Here is a 19,678-nt window from a genome sequence, read left to right as displayed (position 1 = left end):
CACATGACATTTGGAAAATCATATTGTCTTGAAACTATGAGGTCAAATAGTCCAACCAATGCTGAGATTCCAAAACACAACACTGACCTAGATTTGCTTTCACAAATAGTTGACAGAACAACAGAGGGTCCTCAGAACAAATCTGTACCATGTATAATAAAATGTTCTGTAATAGAATGTCAGTGGCTGCATGTTTGCGTCTGCTGTTTGTTTGGCGTATATAGGCTCAGTGTCTTTGTGCAGCGCAGAGGGAGTTGGTGCGTAGGCACATTTTACAGGAATCCAAGACTGGATAATAAGATGGTTAAGAGGACGTCCTGCTGCAGATGTTGCACTAGGTCTGACAGATAACACACACCCACAGTACTATAGTGTATGTGTGTGTCGTCTGAGTTAACTGTCACATCCTGATAGATTGGGGTTAAGATAAAAAGGTGAACGAATCAACAAAACAAGTAAATATCCTGCTTCCACACAGACAAACACACACAATCAGGGTTGGTTGTGAAGTAGAACAAACTTCGATTTTTGTCTGATGGTGGAAATACACTTCCTTGTCTGCTGGTCATAGAAACACAGAGCACATGTGTGTTTAGAATATAAAAAAAAGAGCTTCAGCTTATTTGTTGATTTATATCCTTGTTAGCTTTTGTATTGTAGCAGCTCTTCTTCCTGGTGTTGTTCAGGTTACATTGTGACAATACTGAATACACAGCCATCACATTACACTAACATATACACCATGGACAGTTAATGTAGTACAAACACAAAACACGTTTCAATAGAATCATTACAGTGAAACAGATAAATAATATCTCTAACAAACAGAAATGCCCATGTGAACGCACACACACCCAAGGAATACTTAGGAATTAATGATAAATACACCGCGGCTCTTCCTCCTATCAGTGACAGCGGTCTTTCACACAAGTCTGTGGAATGACCACGGACGTTAAATCTGTTCATGGGCCTGCAGTACTTATAGCAATATAAGCTGTGGTTTCACACACGGATCCCACAACTGAAATATAACTGCATGGGGATCACTCATCTTCTGCTGTCCCTGATCCGTACCTTACTGTCTTCTTCCGGTCCGGGTCGCGGGGTCATCAGCCTCAGCAGAGGAGCCCACACAGCCCTCTGCCCACACACATCCACCAGCTCCACAGATAGAATCCCACCAGCGTGTCCTGGGTCGGTCTGTTCCACGCACGGATCCCCCAATTTAAATAGAACTGCATGGGGATCACTCATATTTAAATAGAACTGCATGGGGATCACTCATATTACGTGGTCCACGCACGCACGACTGATGCCTGTCACTGACTTACATTGGTATCACTTCGTGGGCCCAGATACCCCAAAAAATAAAAAATAAAAACTTAAAAAAAAAATTAATTTATTTCTCTTACTTGCTAAATTTTTCATTCACAAATGTAAGTTCTGTAACACAAAACCAAATATTATATATTTTTTGAATGATGTTGAACCTTATTTAAAGCTGTTTAGATAAATCTGGAAACAAAAAGGCTGTAAAAACCATCAGTATTTGCTCTGATTTGGACATTGTATTGTAGAGTATTCCCCTGGCAAACTTATGTTATTTTCTGGTTGTATTCATTGCTTGTATACTCTACTTCATTCAATAAAGGTTTAATGAAAAAAAAAAAAAAACTTCTGTGGGTTCATCACATGATACCATCACAGATTTGAGGTTGGGCGCAGTGGCTTGCATTGTGGGCTGCTCACGAAAACGACATGCTGACTTCTGTTGTCTTTTGTAGGTTAACCCAAAAATCGAAATCAAAAATTGAGTTTTCAGAGGAAAAAATCAGGATTTTATTTTTTGTCAAAATTGTGCAGCCGTAACTAAGGAGTTCATGGCCAGTAATCAGTCTATTCCTAATACCAATACATAATCATATATTAGAATCTAAATGTATTCATTTTTAATTAGGAAAATAAATATAGACTGATATATCTGGGATATATTTGGATCAGGCTCTGAGTCTGTGTGTTCAATAACAGACAGATGCATGTGATCGTATGGGTTCAAATCAATAACTGGGCTGTTTTTCTTTCAGTTGGACATAAATATTTTATTTAGTTCTGTGATGAGGCTGTTAGAGCTCCGTGTACTGCTCCTGTTAGTGCATGGGCTTTGTTTCAGCAGCGCTTTCATTTGGAAGTATTTCACTTAGTTGTAAATGTCTTTTGGTGGGTGATCAGACATACCGTGTGTTTCTTACACAGATCTATTTAGTAGCTGTTAACCTTCTTCTCTGTTTAGTACTTGAACCGTTCAATTCATTTGTGGCACTGGAGTAGTTTGGAGTGTGTGTGGGAGGTTTGTGAACACATTCTGTCTGCGGAGGAATGTCAGATCTCCTGTAGTGTCAGTGTGTTATTTGTGCTCCTGCGTCTGTTGGATATTTATTCGTCTCGTGCTGAATGAGCGTCGGTTACGAGCTGCCCTGCTTTCTTCTGTGCTTCAGTGTCATGTGGCTAACGGCCATGTGCTCACCCCTCCTCCTCCTCCTCCTCATCATCACCACCACACTGACCTGTCCTGCCTCCTCCTCCTCCTCCTCCTCCTCCTCCTCCTCCTCCTCCTCCTCCTCCTCCTCCTCCTCCTCCTCCTCCTCCTCCTCCTCCTCCTCCTCCTCCTCCTCCTCCTCCTCTTCTTCATGCTTTGTCGCTGCTCATTCCCAGCCTAGCGACCCTTGCGACCTCTTTAGTCCTGATTGTTGCTCCGTGGCTCTGAGGTTGGCTGCCCCCGACGCCTCTCTGGCCCCCGGTCTTACACTGACGAATGGCTGCATTTGTTTGGAACCCTGACTGTGGTGGTCGACCAGCTGCATTTTATCTGCGTCTGGTCTGAACTGAACGAGCTTAAAATGAAGAGAAATACCATAAATACTGACATCTGAATCAAGAGGCTTTAGAACAGAGGTGTCAAAATTATTTTAGGTCCGGAGGCCAAATACAGCCCAATATGGTCTGAAGTAGGCCAGACCAGTAAAATAATACCATAATAACCTATAAATACTCTATAAATAAATACTCAACTCTAAACTTTTCTCCATGTTTTAGGTTCAAGATTCAAAGTGTTTTATTGTCATGTGTACAGTAGGGGTGTAAGAAAATATTAGTTTTGCAGTATATCGCGATATGTCATTTCATAATACTGTATTGATATTAAAAAGTACTGTATCAATATTTTTATGTATTTATTCAAATGCAGATATTGTGGAGGTTAATTTTTGTTTTGTTTTTTTGTTTTTCTTTTTTGTTTATATTTTATTTATTATTATTTAACACTCTTTTATTAAATAATGTTAGTTCCTTTGTTGGGATTGCACAAAAATAATGTGATAAAATAAATAAAATAATAACTTTTTTTTTTTTTAGTTATTAATACTATGGAACATGGTTGCATCAGGTCATTTATCTGTAGTGTCTGGAGGGTTGGTACCCAAAATGTGTCATGCATGTATTAATTTGACTAATTTGTCTATTTTACACCATTTTTACAGAATCAAGTCAAACCGTTTTTCCTGAACAAAAATAAGAATTTGTTGAGATGGTGTTTTGATAGTCTAAAGTAACTTAGTCATGGTATTTTCTGCATTATAGCATTTGAAAAGTATTTTGTTGTGTGTTGGTGACTAGGGGTGTGGATTGGCAAGAATCTGGCAATACAATACAAAACACAACTCTAGGATCACAATACAATATATCACGATACATCTCGATACTGTAAAAAAGTAAATTTTTTGTTTGTTTCTTTTTTTTTTTTAATGATTATTTCCTTGAAGAATTGAATTACACCAGAAATCTGCACAAATACTAAACACATTTTTATTTGATCAGAACAAAATCTGATGCTATATCACAAAATCTTCCTGTGTTCAAACTTAAATTGTGTTTTACAGACATTACAGTTTAAGATCCTGTTCAAATGTTCATATTCTATTAGTTCAGAACTAACATCATAACATTATTTTTGTGCAATCCCAACAAAGGAACTAACATTATTTAATAAGAGTGTTAAATAATAATGAATAAAATATGAACAAAAAAGAAAAACAAATAACAAAAATTAACCTCCACCATATCTGCATTTGAATAAATACCTAAAAATATCGATACAGTAGTTTTTAATATCGATACAGTATTGTGAAATAGAATTTCTTGCAGAACAGATATTTTCTTACACCCCTATTGGTGACTAATATGATCTACTATTAAGTGTTGGAAGCAGCAGCTGACATTCTCTTGTGTATTTTTGTAATTTTGGGTTCTGTCTCCTCTGAGTCTTGTGCTGAATAACTTTGAGACATCCAGCTTATGCATCCATCTGCATAAACACTTTTTACTTTATAGACTGAAACATTAAGTCCAAAATATTCACAGGTGAACTGAGATTGAAGTGGTTTTCCTTTGGCATCCAGGTCTCAATGCTACAGAGACGCTGAGCCATAAGAGCAGCTTCCACTAGAGAAGGTGTTTCCTGCAGGTCGCTGTGGCTGCACTGCAGTCTATTTATGCTCATAATGAAATCAAACAGTCACATGCAGCTGATGTATGGCTAATGCACAACCTGTCATGAGCCCAAGCACACACTCAGTCCTTTAACAAACCAACTGGATTTAACCCTCAAAGACCCAAAAGCATCCACTGATCCCAAATGTTTAACAACCTCTGATCCACTTATTCTACCTCCCAGTACTTTTATTATTATTATTATTATTTTTCCAATACAGTACTCTATTTTACAAGTGTGTATGTGTCTGTCTGTGCAATAACAGTTATTTTTTTAAAAAAATGTTTTAGCTGTGTTTATGTTTTGTTTCTGTTTTTGGTCATGTCTTTTTTTTTTTTTTTTTTTAACTCCGTGACTCAGGGAAATGCACAAGAATTCCAATGTACCTATACTGCCATGTATCTGTGCAAATGGCAAATAATGTCTATTCTATTCTATTCTATTCTATTCTATTCTATTCTATTCTATTCTATTCTGTTCTGTTCTGTTCTATTCACTAATCCTATCAGTACAGTGAAATAATTCAGGTCAAATGCAGTTTGTCATCTTTTCAGCAGCGTCACGTGTCTGTAGTGAATGTGGAAACACCATCTGTAACATTGATTCACCAGTAAAACCTGTGAACTTTGATAAATGGCCGTGTTGTAGGTGCTTGTTTTTATGTAGAATTCTTAAAATATTTTTCTGAAAAACTACTGTTCCTTTCAATTTACTCTGTTTTAATATAATAGCATTTGAATGTATTCGGAGCTTTTATTAGAAACAACATGATCAGTAAATGAAATATAGGAAAAAAACATGTTTTTCACTGAAAATGCAAAGGATAATATTATAATAAATGCTGATAAATCACTTGGTAATGTTGAAATGTAGAGAAAAATCCATTTGGATGTCTCCACTGGGTCTTTATGGGTTAATATCTGAGTGTCTGTGAAAGTATGGACTTCTAAAAATCAAATTACTAAAAAAATGGAAAAGAAAAGAAAGTGCTAGTATGGCATTTTTTTTCTTGGCATGCACACACACACACACACACACACACACACACACACACACACACACACACACACACACACACACACACACACACACATCGTTGTGAGTAACAGCTGGGCTTCTTAGGTAAATTGAATCAGAGGCTCCCTGGTTGGTGGGCTCTTGTGTGGCCCCTGGCATTGAAATTCAAACTCTCCCATAGATTTTCCCTCCAGTACAGTCGGCTTCCTCCTTTGACCGCCCAGGGGCTCACATGTGGTCTCACTGGTCTGCCGGATCCAACAGGGAACCCAGAGGCCGTGTGCACACCCAGAGCTCACCATGTTCATCTCACCAAGGGCTGGACGATAGGGGAAAAAAATCATATTTCATTGCATTTCGTTTATTCCGTTCATGGTTGTGCATTTCATCAGCAGACATTCAACAATCATCAAGTGAACAAACATGTACGCACCCATGCTCGAAAAGGAGCAGGATGAAGAAAATCTTATATTTTCTGCCCCCTTTCTAAATAATAATATTCTTAATGATCATGTTTTTCATATCAGACGATATCGATATGTATCACGATTAGGGGTGCAACGATTACCGGTATAATGATCAACCGCGGTAAAATTCCCAATGGTTAGTATTACCGTTTAAATTCCAGTTATCATGATAACAATGTTTGATTACCGCACTTTGAAAGAGAAAGACAGAGAGAGAGAGAGAGACTTTAAAACAACTCAAACTTGATCTGGAAAATGGTCAAACAATGGCCATAAGGTTCCATCTTTAATGCACATTTGTATGTTTGATGTTTACATGTTAATATTTGAATGTTTCTGCCACAGAACGTACATTGTGCCTGTTATTTTATTTCATTTTTTTAGGGTCTTTTTTTTCAAAATACATCTTGGTTAAATTATTTCAGTGTGTGTGTGTGTAAGTACTTTTTGAACATTTTGAGCACAATTTCAATAATACCGCGATAATAATGATAACCATGATAATTTTGGTCACAATAACTGTGATATGAAATTTTCATATCGTTACATCCCTAATCACGATATAAATCAAATCACTATTTTTGTCCAGCTTAAGTTTTCCGTTCCTCATAAATTGGATGTGAAGACGTCAGAAGGTTATTTTTCATTTAAGTCTGATTTATTTTCTGTTAGAGGTTGAACGTGACAGATGTGCTGAACAACATTATCCAGCTGTTTCAGATCAGTAAAACAGGTCTATAGATTTAAAACTAAGCTAAAGTCTGACCAGCAGGAAAAAGATTTCAAGTTTTAAAAGAGAACACAAACTAAACAGACCACCTTCACGGAACAATGAACAATGTATATATGTGGGGTGCGTTCCTTAACTGGCATAAAAACCCAAAGTGAATCTTAAGGAAAGGTGAGTGTTTGCGTTCTTCACATAGGCTACATGTATTTGTTCGTACACCTCCGTATTGTATTGAAGGCCCTGATCCCAAACAGTTCCACTCTACTTTTCAGTAACCCGGTCGCCCAAGTTCTAAGTCCAGTTTTCTCCTGAGGGAACACTCCTGACCTCCCACTGCAGCCCAAACATTAGCCTGTGTGCTGCAGCTGCTTTTCCACCTGTGCTGTGTGCATCAACCTAACCTGCCGTGGCTCTAGCATGAATGGTTGTTCTTATGTCTGTCAAAACGTGGATGAATGAATTCTATCCAAATTGTATCGTGCATGTCTCATATTTCTATCGTGGAAAAGTTATTTTGTGATATTTATCGTTTTATTGCCCAGCCCTAATCTCACCTGTTGGATACGTCATCTGTGAGCGTCCGGTCCGTATGAGTGGGCGGGCGGTTGTGTGACGTGTGTGTCCGTGAACGTCCTCTGACAGTAACGCTTATGTAACCTCCCAGGTCTGTGATCCACACAGGTTTGCTTCAAAGACGAACAGAAAACGGGGTCAGACCAGCTCTGCTTCTTAATCGCTTATTCTCGGCCAAGGCAGCCTCGAGACATCTCACACACACACACACACACACACACACACACACACACACACACACACACACACACACACACGTATGTACGTCTCCATGAGCTATTTTCTGCCTGACTTCAGGTCCTGCCCTTAAACCTGGCCTCCATCTAAGCCCTTCAGGCTCAGGGTGGCTATTAAAGAGATATTTGCCCAAAATCCAGCCTCTTGTTCCCCCGGCTGTTCGTCAGAGGGCTCAGAGGAAGACACACCACACACTGTGATTAACCCACTCACTGACTCTGTGGAGATGTTGATGGATGTTAGACCAGCGAAGGCCTCAGAAGCCATGCTGTTTGTCCTAAGTAGTGGTTTGAAGGTGTTCTGGGACTGAACTGGAGAAGCTGTGATGGGGGGTGTAAGTGATGGACCTGCTGCATGTCTGTAGGTGCTGACACTACATTAAAACCCATAGGGAAACTAGGGCTGTGTATTGGCAAGAATCTGGCGATACGATACAAATCACAATACTAGGATCGCAATACGATATATCACGATATATCATGATACTGTTAAAAAGGCAATTTTTTGTTAGTTTCTTTTTTAAAATTATTTTTTCCTGGAAGAATGAAATTACACCAGAAATATGCACAAATGTTAACCAGATTGTTATTTGATCACAACAGGATCTAATGCTGTATCACAAAATGTTCAAACTGTGTTCAAACTGAAATTATGTTTTACAGATATTACAGTTTAAGATCCTGTTCAAATGTTCATATTCTATTAGTTCAGAACTAACATCATAACATTATTTTTGTGCGATCCCACCAAAGGAACTAACATTATTTAATAAAAGTGTTAAATAATAATAAATGAAATATAAACAAAAAAGAAAAACAAAAAAGAACCTCTGCCATATCTGCATTTGAACCACAGATGAACCCCTCTAACAGAGATACAGTGGCTTTTGACTATATACATGGTGCACAGTTTGACAGCTGAATTTCACTTTTTTTTTTTTTTTTTTTGAACAAGTTTTTGAAAATTTCAACTTAGAAAATTTTTCCAACCGATTTCTGTAACATTATTCACCCAATTCTTTTAAAATTTTCCACACATGTTCTTTACATTTCCATTTATTTCATTTTTATTTTTTTTTAAATACATTTTGGAAAAATTTTTGTAAAGATTGAAAGTTATGACCCCAAATGATTCCCTGGGTAGGTAGAGTATTAATGAGTAGGAGGGTTGTGCGACCTGGGTATTAATAAGCTCCGCCTACTTTTTCACTTGCTAATTCAATTAGCCTACAGGGTGGGGAAGCAAAATTTACAATATTTTGAGGCAGGGATTGAAAGACAGTGTATGACCAATTAGTTTATTGAAAGTCATGAGAATTTATTTGCCACAAGAAAATTTCTATAATAGAAAATGTTTTTATTCTATGTGTCCTCCTTCTTTCTCAATAACTGCCTTCACACGCTTCCTGAAACTTGCGCAAGTGTTCCTCAAATATTGGGGTGACAACTTCTCCCATTCTTCTTTAATAGTATCTTCCAGACTTTCTGGTAATAGTTTTGCTCATAGTCATTCTCTTCTTTCCATTATAAACAGTCTTTATGGACACTCCAACTATTTTTGAAATCTCCTTTGGAGAGTGCATGACGAGTGCATTCAGCAAATCACACACTCTTTGACGTTTGCTTTCCTGATTACTCATATGGGCAAAAGTTTCTGAAAAGGTATGGATAATAGTGTTAGGTATGATTATGACATCAGTATATGTTTGGTTTCAAAACAATTGACGTAGTGCCTCCTGAGAAAAAACAACTAAATGTTCATTGTAAATTTTGCTTCCCCACCCTGTATATTGTTCATGTAGATATGCAAACACCTACGCATTCCTTTCTGTCTACTTCTCTCTGATTTTTCAGAATGGTTTATATGTGATTTATATTTAATGCTGGAAAAATCCCATCACAAATTCCTAGAAATCCTCAAATGACATTTTGAATATGTTTTAATATATTCAAATATATTCAATACAGTGTTTTTTTTGCGTCTTTAGCCAATATAGAACCCCCTTAATTCTCATGTCAAGTATGTATTTATAGATTTATAAAGATCTATATAATAACAATAACATCAGTGGATTCAGTTTTAGTGATGGAACTCTTCCACATTGTTTGATTCATACTGACCATCTCACCTGTGAACTTACATATGTACATTATTTGAGCATTTTCACTGGTAATGAATAGGGCTGTGTATCGGCAAGAATCTGGTGATACGATACAAATCACAATACTAGGATCATGACACAATATATCACAATATATATATATATACATATATATATATATATATATATATATATATATATATATATATATATATATATATATATATATACAAAATATTACTGTGTTCAAACTTATGTTTTACAGACATTACAGTTTAAGATCCTGTTCAAATGTTAATATTCTATTAGTTCACAACTAACATCAGAACATTGTTTTTGTGCAATCCCAACAAAGGAACTAACATCTGCCTCTCAGACAATAAAAAGTGCTTTTAGGATGCTTCAAATAACCATTATTTAATGAAACAGTGTTAAATAATAAATAAAATATAAACAATAAAGAAAACCAAAAAACAAAAATGAACCTCTGCCATATCTACATTTAAATATCAATACAATACTTTTTAATATCGATACAGTATTGTGAAATGAAATATCGTGATGTATTGCAGAACTGATATTTTCTAACACCCCTAGTAATGAAAGTGTGTCACTGTATTCTGTACTTGTTTACAGTTTCTAATGTAGGATTTCTACCTCTGCTCTACTGTGTGTTGAAGCAAAATTGCAACAGTTTATTTGTGGTATATAATTGGAAATACTTGGGAAAATGTCAGAATCTTGCGATTGATTCCATACATTTTATAGAGTAAACAGTCATTAATGAAAGTATTTTTAAAGTTTTCTCCTCTTTCACAGAACCCCAGGAGTCTAATGAACATGTCAGATCGATCATATCTAACATTCGTTTTGTACTACAATAGTAATAATATTAAATGTACAATGTTATGTGCAGCTGTCTCATTAACCGTGACCTTGTGGGCCTTTGTCTGCAGCCTCATTCTGATCACTCACTTAATTAACATCCAGGAGTCTGGTGTGCAAACAGTAGCTGTGCCGAATATATCATGCATGATAGATTACTGGATGAAAGCCTTTAATCCAGGTGTAGAGCCGGTATGGATGGCCTTTTGGCAGACAAGATTAGTGCGTGTGTTAGCGGCAGATTAATGCATGTTCTGTAGTATTAAATTAAATGTAAGCTGTGTGCTGTGCTGTGCTGTGCTGAGGCAGGATGGGAGACGCCCTGCTGGAGTGCTTCTATGAGCCACGACGAGTGTGTGTTTGTAGACACGGGGAAACAGAGTGTGTGTTTGTGTGCGTGGGAGGCCGTTTATAAGTGTGTATGACAGTGCAGGTTATGTGATGGACTGCCTTCGCGGCTGCCTCATCCGTCACACACCTCTCACGTACTCAATGACAGGCTGTAGCTACTCACCGTTTTGAAGTGAGTACTCTTCCTCCTCCTGTGCATTTAAATAAAACTGGACTGGCAGCAGTTGGTTTCCACTCGCAGCCCGGTGCCATCAGTAATGGGAATCAGAGGTAAGCGGGGAGAATTCAGCTTCCCGTTTCATTCCCATAAATCATCCAGTGAAGTAGAGATTAGGGCTGTGTATTGGCAAGAATCTGGCGATATGACGCAAATCACAATACTAGGATTATGATACGATATATTGCAATATATCACGATACTGTTAACAAGGCGATATTTTTTGTTTGTTTCTTTTTTGAAAAGATTATTCCCTGGAAAAACTTATAGTGCAGCATCCTACTATAATGGACATTTCTGTGTCTGGCGCATGTTTGTCCAGTGTGTGTTTGTCTGATGTGTGTCCCAATGTTGCAGCACGGGAGGGTGTGCAGGTGCAATGCCGCTGTTGCACCACGGGAGGGCGCTATCGTACAACGGCACCACGGGTACAATGCCGCTAGTTTGGATAAATAAAGTTTTAACGCGCGGCTTTACCAGTGCAAAAACACACACACAAATAAATAAATAAATGTTTAACAGACATTACAGTTTAAGATCCTGCTTAAATGTTTGTATTCTGTTGTGAAAAGAATACATGATGTTCAGTCTCTGAATCATCCAACATCAGAGCATTGCTTTCGTGCATTCTCAATAAAAAAAACTAACATTTGCCTCTTTCAGACAGTAAAAAGTGCCTTTAGGATTCTTGAAATAACCATTATCAATTTAAAAAAAAACTACGTGTATGACCTGCAATATCACAATACTACTTTTGTAGTATACAAACAACAGAGCAAAATACCCATGTGAATATAGAAATAAAAGAGCACGATAAATCTGAAAAAAAAAAAACAAAAAACAAAAATGAATCTCAGCCATGTCTGCATTTGATTAAATACTTAAAAATATTGATACAGTACTTTTTAGTATTGATACAGTATCATGAAGTGAAATATTGCGATATATTGCGGAACCGATATTTTCTTACACCCCTGGTGGACATGTTGTATTTCTTGCTGTAGTAGTACTATCAAATCAATAGACTGTTATAAAGAACCCAGTGGTTTCAGGAGGTGCCTTCATGAAGCCTCAGGTCTGGCAGTTTGGCTAGCGCCATTTTGGTATTTGCGCGTCAGAATTGACCATATCTAGACAAAAGGCTGGAGCGGGTGAAAAGTAATGAGGCTTTAAAAGTGTAGGGCCTTAGTTTGTGATCTGTGTAGTATCACTAATGGTCACTGGATACTGACCCCACAAAACCCAGCTGCCATAGACTTCCACTGAACTGCCCCCGAAAGTTTCCTTCTGATCTCATTGTTTTTCTTTTCCTCTCATAAGTGTTTTGGTGGTCAGTTTGTAAAGGCTTGCTCTGCTAATAAGCTTTTATTGTGAATAGAAGCTTTTTTTTGCGGTGTCATTTGCGTCTTGGAGCTTCCAGTTCTTATTCTAACAGACTACTCTACTGTAGCTGTAGGTTAGAAGTTACTTTGACAAGAACATCATGTGACTTGAAGTTGGTTGTTTTACCACACATTTACCATGTGCATTTGTTCACCCATGACCTTCTCTAGTCAAGATGATGATGATCAGAACTTAAGACTTAAAAAAACAAACCAACTATTAATGTGTTTACTAGGGATCCAACGGTACAGGTAGCCCACAGTTCGGTCTGATCCTCGGTTTTTGGGCCACGGTTTCAGTTTGGTTTTGGTACGTGTTTTGTGTGTAAAGAGAACAGTTTTTTTCTCCCAAAATTATATTTTTTATTTTGGTTGTCAGGAAAAACTGAATTTCGCAGTAGGAACAAATTGTATGATTGTACTGAATAAAATAAATAAAACACTTTCTGTCCTAAACAACAGAACCCTGTCTTATTCCTTGACTACTTGTATACAGTCGTATAAAACAGACACATGCACACATAAGGCCCAAATGGGGCTTTTTTGAAATAAATGAGTTCCTGTTCTGCATAGAGATGTAAAAGAAAACGGTGGTGTAAAAACCCCACGGTTATCTACTGTACGCATTTCCTTGTAATAGCTTGTCACAGTATTGTATGTGTGTCAGAGTCCTGCACTGGGTCGGGTACACCGGGTCGGGTACACCGGGTCGGGTACAGGCACAGGTAGAATTCAACAAAATGCAGGCGGCTAGTGGGCAAGGAAGTGACAAAATAAAGCAGATTCATGCTTGAAAATAATTTGCAGGACATGTAATACTGATGATCATCTAATTTGATGGTGGTTGATCCACAGGCGGTTTGTTTTATTTTGAAGTGAGCTTCACCTTTGTTTATATCCACCCACAGATGGCATTGAGCAGCGCATACTAGAGATTTAATGATGGCGTGTGTTTTAGTCAAAAATAAAGCCCTTAGAAGTGAGCTACTGTGTTGACAATGTGTTTAATTACGGGTCAGGTTGCAGGTCTAATGTACGCGGATACGGGCAGGTGTGGGTTTGCAGGCTGACACTCCTGTTTCTGTCTGCTGTCTCTCACTGAGGGGCGGGGCTTCTCCATGTTGCATGCTCATGTGCATGTCCAGAGAGAGAGGGTGACTTGTGGGGGTGGGCTTTCGACTGCCAACACAAAATCAATTGCAAAACCAAAAACCTGTGGTCTATAAGGGCATATTTTCCTGTGCAGGGTGAACCGAATGGTACACGGTTTTCCCAAGTACCTGTAGTGTGTGTTACCATAGTCTGCCTCCCTTTTATATGGTCAGACTCACAGAGGTGTCACTACCACAGCGACCACACTGACAAAGTAACACTGTCATGTCAAAAACCACCAAGTAATGCAGTACACTTGACCACATACGGTTGTGTTTGACAGTAACAATCAGACAGGCTAGCTTACCTAATTAGCAGCCAATACTTATAATGTAATACCGTTACATTATAAATGTAAATGAATTAGCGAAGTGTAAACTGCACCTGACATGGAAGGCATCAACATCTTATTAAATCTTCTCTATTCTAATCTTTATTCTCATTAAAACTTCAGGTGGCAATATTTTTGGCTATTAATATTTTAGCATCCTGTCCTACCCTGTTGTGAGCAAGGAGTTTATGGAGCCAACATGTGGCCATCAGTGATAATCCTTTATAGGGATGTAACGATTACCGGTATAACGATAAACTGTGGTAACATTGCCAACGGTTAGTATTACCGTTTAAATTCTAATTATCATGATAACCATGTTTGATTACCGCACTTTTCCGGAGAAAACACCTATGTAAAGATCTGCTTTTATGTCAAATTTTTGAGTATAGTTTTAATTTATTACAATTTTAATTGTACATACCTAATATTTGGAACCAATATTCACTTTTAAAGTCTTTGAAAAGGTTCGTTAAGCATCTTTGTGTTATTTATGCAATAAATTATATACATTATTCAAATCGAATTTTATGTTTTGTTTTATTTTGTTTTCTGGCCTTTTATGTTGATACAGTAGGTTAAAGGGAAAAAAATAATAGGCAGTTGATATAAAAGAAGTTGTGGTGAAAAAAATATCCCAAACATGGGTATAGTAAACATTTGTTTATATAGTATATAAAGGCAAAATCAGAAGGACTGAAAAACGGACAAAATAGGCTCAGACCACTAAGGGTTAATATCTGAATGTTTCTGCAACAGAAAGTACATTGTGCCAATTATTTTATTTGTTTTTTTTTGTTGTTTTTTTTTTTCAAAATACAACTTAGTTAAATTATTTCAGTGTGTGTATCAGTACTTTTTGAACATCTTGAGCACAGTTTCAACAATACTGCGATAATAATGATAACTGTGGTAATTTTGGTCACAATAATCGTGATATGAAATTTTCATATGGTTCCATCCCTGTTCCTTTATGACACTAAGGTCCAGTTGGATACTTCAGTTTCAAGCTGTGGTTGTTGTTTCTTGCTTTAATCATGACAGTATAAAAACTCAATATCACAGGAAGCCACCAATTTGAAAGTGAAGCTCCAGCCCAGTCTAGGTGATTAAAGTGCATCACTGATCAGTGCTATCATTGAAATGGAAATGATTTGCAGCGGAGGTGGATCTGTTTTCAGTCTGTGAGTAGAAGGCTGCATTTAGAAGGGAAGGTGCTAAAGTAACCAGGAAGTGACCACTCACCACCTTAACCCCCCCCCCCCCACTTCCCCGTATGTCACGTCCTGTATGTGGCGGTGTGTGTACTGTAGGAGGGCTACATTAGTGACAGAGTGGGGGGGTGATGAATCCCCAGCCCCCCACTCTAAAGCTGAAGTGTGTGTCAGTGAAGAGAGAGATGTGCTTGTTATATTATAAGCGCTGATGTGTGATATGTAGGTCAAAGCTGTGTTTAGACTGTACGTCTACATACGTGTGTGTGTGTTCCTAACAGCACAGTGTTAATGCGTGACCCAGTTGTTGTCACAGAGCATCAAATGATTGTACACGTCACCCATGTGAAGGAGTGTGTGTTTGTCAGAGAAGCCAGGTGAGCGGCGCAGACTCATGTAGTCAGTGGTTTAGTTCAGACTCCAGCTGAGCGTGGAAGCAGCTTCACTGAGGAACACCGATGCACCAAAACGCCGCCTCTTTTGTTTTGCATTCCTCCTACACCCCCGCCTTCCTCCCACCCACGGAATCAGAGGTCAGAGGTCAGGGTCACATGCTGAGAAATGCCCTGGAAGTGGCAGCAGCACTTTGAATCTTCAATTATTCAGACTATTTCTGTTAGTATTAGCCATGTTCATTATCTTATACTGTATGTTCCTCTAGTTCAGGGGTGTCAAACTCATTTTAGTTCAGTTCCACATTCAGCAAAATTTTGTCTAAAGAACCAGTAAAATAATAACATAATAATATATAATTAATGTTAACTCCAAAATTTTCTCTATGTTTTAGAGTGAAAAAAGTCAACTTAAACAATGAAAATGCTTACATCTACAAACTATCCTTTCAAACAATGTGAATAACATGAACAAACTAAAAAAATAAGTGTAATTTTAACAATATTAAGCCTCAATTTATCATTTACACATGTTCATTGTAACTTACAGATCACTACAAATACACAAAACATTTAATATCAGGCACAATATTGTTAAAATTGTACTTCTCTTAAAACATTTCAGGTTGTTCATATTCGTTCAGGTTATTCATATTTTTTGTGAAATTATACTTTGTTTTACTATAAATACATGAAAATATTTACATTTACAAAGATTTGTAAGTTTTAACATAGGAACATTTTGTGATATAGTATTAGAACCTGTTCTGATCAAATAAAAATGTCTTTAGTAATTGTGCATATTTGTGGTGTAGTTCAGTTCTTCAAGGAAATAATCATTTAAAATAAAGAAACAATCAAAAAATTGCCTTTTTAACAATATCATGATATATCGTATCGTGATCCTAGTATTGTGATTTGTATTGTATTGCCAGATTCTTGCCAATACACAACCCTACTGACAAAACAGTTTTACTTGTACAGTGTACCAGTCGTTTCAGTTTTATTTCATGCCTGTCCTCTTTGTATTCTCTAGAACAGTGAAGTGAAAACACTGGCAGTCTTTTCTTTGTTTATGCGTCGGGTAAAAGTTGTAGCACGGTCTGAGGTGGATTCCTCCTGTCTTAAACACTGCTGATATATATCTGAGTAATACCAGAGCAATGGAAATATCTGCTGCACAAGGAAAATACAGGCTGGGTTCAGGTTGACTCACTCTGAACAGAAACAGAAACTAGATGTTCACATGAAAGGAGTTTATAGAAGTGTGAAACCAGTTGTGTCAGGTTTTCAGAAACAGTACAAATCTATTGGTGTCAAGTAGTTTTATTTGGCTTGGGCAAATAAAACAAGTTGGTTTTTGTTCATTTTAGGCTTTCTTCAATGTTATCATGACCATTTTCACACTAGTCCACATTAGGGGTGTAAGAAAATATCAGTTCTGCAATATAATAATAATAATAATAATAATGGATTGGATTTATATAGCGCCTTTCTAGACACCCAAAGCGCTTTACATTATTGACCCATTATTCATTCGCTCTCACATATATCGCAATATTTCATTTCACGATACTATATCGATATTAAAAAGTACTGTATTGATATTTTTGTGTATTTATTCAAATGCAGATATGGCTGAGGTTCATTTTTGGTTTTCTTTTTTTGTTTATATTTTATTTATTATTATTTAATATTGTTTTATTAAATAATGGTTATTTGAAGCATCCTAAAAGCACATTTTACTGTCTGAGAGTGGCAGATTTTAGTTCCTTTGGAGACTAAATTAGAAAAATTTTGTTATATAGCATTAGATCCTGTTCTGATCAAATAAAAATGTGTTTACTACTTGTACATATTTCTGGTGTTATTCAATTCTTCCAGGAAAAATGTTAAAACAAATAAGAAACAAAAAAAAATTGCTTGTTAACAATATCATGATATATCGTAATATATCGTATTGGGATCCTAGTATTGTGATTTGTAGCCCTAGTCCACATTAGGGCCACAACGACAGCCAGTCGACAAATAGTTGACGGTAAAATTAGTCGATGACTAATTTAGTAGTTGCCAGGTCATTAGTGATGTCATTCACTTTTGTTTAAGGAAAAATGTTTTTTTTACTGCTACTGATTACAACTCTGGAGTATTTAGTTGTTAAGTTGTGAAATTGGTAAGTATTCGATCACTGCTGCAGTATTTGTTGAATATTGAATTTAATATTTGTTTACCAACTTTGTTGTGCAGCAAATGTTCTTGTTAAAGGAAAAAAAAATATTACTGCAATAAATATAAATAAGAGCCATTGCTTTTTTTTTGCAGTTCATAATCTGCCTAGTCGACTCGTCGTTACTGTAGTTGATGACAGGTCGACTATTGAAATAGTCATTAGCTGCAGCTAGGGATGTAACGATTACTGGTATAACGATAAACCGCAGTAAAATTCCCGACGGTTAAATTCTAATTATCGTGGTAACCGTGTTTGATTACCGCACTTTGAAAACTAATGGTACTGCTCATTTCCTGGAGAAGCAGCACTCCAGGCACTATCTATCTATTTATCTATCTATCTATCTATGAAAAAGAAACTCAAACAACACAAACTTGATATGGAAAATGGTCAAACAGTTTCCATAAGGTGCCATCTTAAATGCACATTTGTATATTTGATTGTTTACATGTTAATATTTCAATGTTTCTGCCAACAGAGAGTAGATTGTGGCTGTTTAATTTTATGTATGTGTGTATGTATGTATGTATGTTTTTATTTATTTTTCAAAATACAACCTGGTTAAATTATTTCAGTGTGTGTATAAGTACTTTTTGAACATGTTGAGCACAATTTCAACAATATCGCGGTAATAATGATACCTGTGATAATTTTGGTCACAATAACTGTGATATGAAATTTTCATATTGTTACATCCCTAGTTGCAGCCCTAGTCGACATTGTGTTGTATTTGCTCCTTTTTGTTCATGTACCTGCCTGGTCAAACACCTGGTGTAAACGACAGTAAAGCTGTTCTACCTTTAAGTGTTTACTGGCTGAATATACTCCACATGCTTTTACTCCTTCATTTACGTCTCTGTTGTTATATTAGGCTGTGAACACTTCCAAGCAGCAACATATTTATTTTGGCATTGGTGGTTTTAATGACAGTTCTCCTTCTGGTTCACTGTTCACTTTCCTATTAAAAACATGAGATGTAATGATTGTGGCCTTTCCAGCTCTGTCATAGACGAGTGCTCAGTGCTGTTGGTGTCTTTGTGCTTTTGCTGTTCTGTTCTGTACAGACACAGAACACACACTGCACAAGTACAGCTCTTCAACTTGAAGCCTCACTTGAAAGTGACTAATGAGAACTAGAAGACTTTTGATATAAAAATCCTGCCCGTATCGGCGTCGTCGCATACATCCTGAGACGTTAGCGTTACCGTGAGTCACTGTTGAATTCCAGTTGATTAGACAGATCGTGATGTAGTGCAGAGGTGCAGTCAAATCAGGGTTTATTCTGGGCAACAGCAACACAACTGAGATCAGTGCTGAAAATGTTATGTAATGCCCCGGTGTACTGCCACCCCCTGTAGAATATGACTCATTACACACATAAAGCACGTACCACACTCAAATGTCTGATGCATTATGTTCACGCTGAAAAATTGACTGGATTTCATACAAATGCACCTTAATACACCCTTATTCTTTCAGTGAGTTGCTGTATTTAATGTTCATAAATATAGGTGATCACTGACGTACTGATGCTTGGGTTACTTTCACATCTCATTTGAACCAGACTATCAGCCTCAGTTTTCTGGTGTGAAACCACAGACAAAAAGTTGTTTTGCAGGTCAAATGGAACCATAATTTGGAGAGGAGGAGCAACTGATGTGGGATTTTCAGGGTCAAAACAAGACAAGCTTGATAACTAGAGCTGGTCTGTATCTTAAATATCCTCAGCTCATTTCAGCTTCATCTCCATGGGCTGTAAGAAAGGACTATAGTGGCAATAAGGCTGGGCGACATGGCCTCTAACTACTATTGAAATATTTTTAGGCTATATCAGGAAACATGATATACATCTT

At 37.1% G+C, this 19,678-nt stretch overlaps 1 protein-coding gene across 2 annotated transcripts in view; it reads left to right on the top strand.

Moving 5' to 3' along the window:
- The window catches only part of LOC115437781 (zinc finger E-box-binding homeobox 1-like), a 149,789-nt gene that overhangs the window by 45,814 nt on the left and 84,297 nt on the right, over positions 1 to 19,678 (top strand). The window lies entirely within an intron of this gene.

This window comes from Sphaeramia orbicularis, chromosome 17 (assembly GCF_902148855.1).
Source record: "Sphaeramia orbicularis chromosome 17, fSphaOr1.1, whole genome shotgun sequence".
Lineage (NCBI taxonomy): Eukaryota > Metazoa > Chordata > Actinopteri > Kurtiformes > Apogonidae > Sphaeramia > Sphaeramia orbicularis.
Note: the sequence above shows the minus strand (reverse complement) of the source record. Positions and strands in the feature narration are given on the sequence as shown.